We start from the raw sequence: 2,648 nt of genomic DNA, 5'->3' as shown, positions 1-2,648 counted from the left end.
ACTACTGAGCCCACACGCTGCATCTACTGAAGCCCGTGTGCTCTAGAGCCCATGCTCCGCGACAAGAGAAGCCACCACGATGAGAAGCCCACACCCAGCAAATGAAGAGCAGCCCCCGCTTGCCACAACTAGAGGAGACTGTGCGCAGCAATGAAGACACAACACAGCCAAAAATCACGAACAAAAATAAATAAATTAATGGAAAAAGAGAGATATGTGGTATAAGATTTAGTGACAAGATGCAACCTTAAAAAAAAACCAAACAGATGACCAGTAGGAAATAGATGCACCATCCTACAGTGGGGATATGGTAAAAGCACTCTCAATATGGAATAATGCGTAGTCATTAGAACCATATCCTCCATGTTAAATAAAAAGGCAGAATGGAAAACTTTATATTTCAATTCTGCCTAAAAATAAATATATGCATAGAAAAACCCTAAAGAAATAACCACTCTTGTTTACGTATATAACTAGGTAGTGAGATTCTCAGTGGTTTTAATTTTCTTTTTACTCTTGGATATTCCAAATTTTCTAAGATGAGTTACAATTTTATAATCAGAATAAAACAGATTGTTTTAAAACATGCTCTATAAATCCAGCCTCATCTCTATATCTCTGAGTTTACTCTGCCACACCAATTAGATTTAAATTAACTGTTATTTTTTCTAAAAAGTGTCTAGGCCTTAGTGGGTCAATGAAGCAGTCTCTCTAAAACAACACAAAACAAAAACCCTCTGATATGAGATTTTATTGCCTCTTTTCTGTCTAAAACTTAATCAAGCTACTTGATATAACTTGATATAATTTCTGTGATTCCTTAAATTTGTTACTTATTCATTTTACAAACATTTGAGTGTCAGCTTTTTGCGAGGGTAGGTACGTACAATATGAAAGTTATTCCAGACAGGGTTCCTCTACTTCAAATTTAACTCCTTTCAAGTGTAATCCAACCCACCATAAACCCCTTACAGCTTTGTGCTCTATTTACAGCCTTCTCCCACTGGCTCTGGCAGGACCATAAGCTGCCAGCCATCACAGCTAGGGGCACTTGGACAGCCTGGCAGGGAAAAGAGTGAGGACAGATTATTCTTAGTTGAAGTTTAGGAAGCATTACTGCCCTGCCAGGACTGGAATGAGAAGGCCGTCATGACGCTGCCTGGAAAGGGTTCTGGTTCACTGAATTACTAACGTCAGATTAGTCCAGTGATAATTGCAGCTGAAGACAGAGATGAAAACCCTCGAGATTAAATACATTATGTTAACTTCAATACACACAGTGACACAGTACATTATGATCTATTTACATGAAGTTACAATGATGGCCCTGAGAACACGGCAGAGAACCATGGCTCCAAGACTCCCTTTTCCTGCTCCAGAGACACAACCTAGTGCCGTCAGCGGCGGAATGTCCTTGCCTGCGCGAATGATGGAGAAGAGGTGGAGAAGCAGCCACTGAATGGGAAAAGCTCACCAATGTCATCCTGTCAAATCAGTTTGTGCTGGGCGTGCAGCTGATGACGGAAAGGCTGTGAAAACAGCTTTCTCTCGCACGCTGCTGCTGACGGACAGACCCTTCCACAGAAATTCTGCCTTAAAAGTGTGCGCACATCAGAGAGGGGACAAAGCAACGATGTTGGTGAGGGAAGAGTTCAGACCTTCCATGGAAAAGTAAAATGACCAGAAGAAGTAAAAAAAAAAAAAAAAAAATTGAAATCACATCTGTCCTATGCTCTGCATTTTAGACAAACTCAAATTAATTAGAACACCACCCTCAGGCCTAGTTTTATAAAACATCTTTTACTTAAAAACGAGGCCTCTCTGGGGTGTCAATATGGGTGTGAGCACACATGTTACACATGAATAAGTTAAAGCATGAAACATAAAATTAGTGCTGCAGAGTGCTTTGCGACTGTCTTACAAGAAATAAATATTACGTGTTAAGTCACAATGGTCCTCCACTGAGGATGAATCCTGGTAAATGAAAACCCTTTTGGGCCAGGGGAGAACCTGGGGCTAGCCTATGCCAACGCCCCCCGGAGCTCCCTTTTGGAGCTGGTGGTCAGGGTGGTTAGCTCGGGAGGAGGGAGGGCATCACAGGACCACGCCTCAGAGTCAAACTGAGGTCGTCCCAGTTGCTGTGATGTAAATGTGCCATCGCTTCATCCCTTGCAAACCTCTAGCTGAATTAGCCTTTTCTGAGCAAGGTGACTGTGAAGTAATAAATTCCCTGGGAATTCACAGGAATCTTAGGGAGGTCACTGGACTTTTAACGGAGTGTGGAATGGAGGTTTGAGCAGTCCTGTCTAGAATTAAGGGACAGCGAGACCCCAGCAGATGTCTGGATTACCCGAGATTATTTAACACGAGTGACCTTTATATATATATAAACACGCCATGCTTCCCTACACCGTTCCCTTGAAATTCACATATTTTAAAATAACGAGCTAGATATATAAATTAAAATCATGTATAAACAGTTAAATCTCTGCTTTAAATTACAAAACATTAGTGAGCATCTTTCCTACAGTTCTGTCATTTCTTAAACGCGTTCTGACGATGTCCCCACGGCTGCAATCGCCCAGCTGGCGGCCGGAAGATGAAGAACATTCTGACGTGCAGCTGGGGGCTCGGGAAGTAAGGTGATC

This window comes from Phocoena phocoena, chromosome 18 (assembly GCF_963924675.1).
Source record: "Phocoena phocoena chromosome 18, mPhoPho1.1, whole genome shotgun sequence".
Lineage (NCBI taxonomy): Eukaryota > Metazoa > Chordata > Mammalia > Artiodactyla > Phocoenidae > Phocoena > Phocoena phocoena.
Note: the sequence above shows the minus strand (reverse complement) of the source record.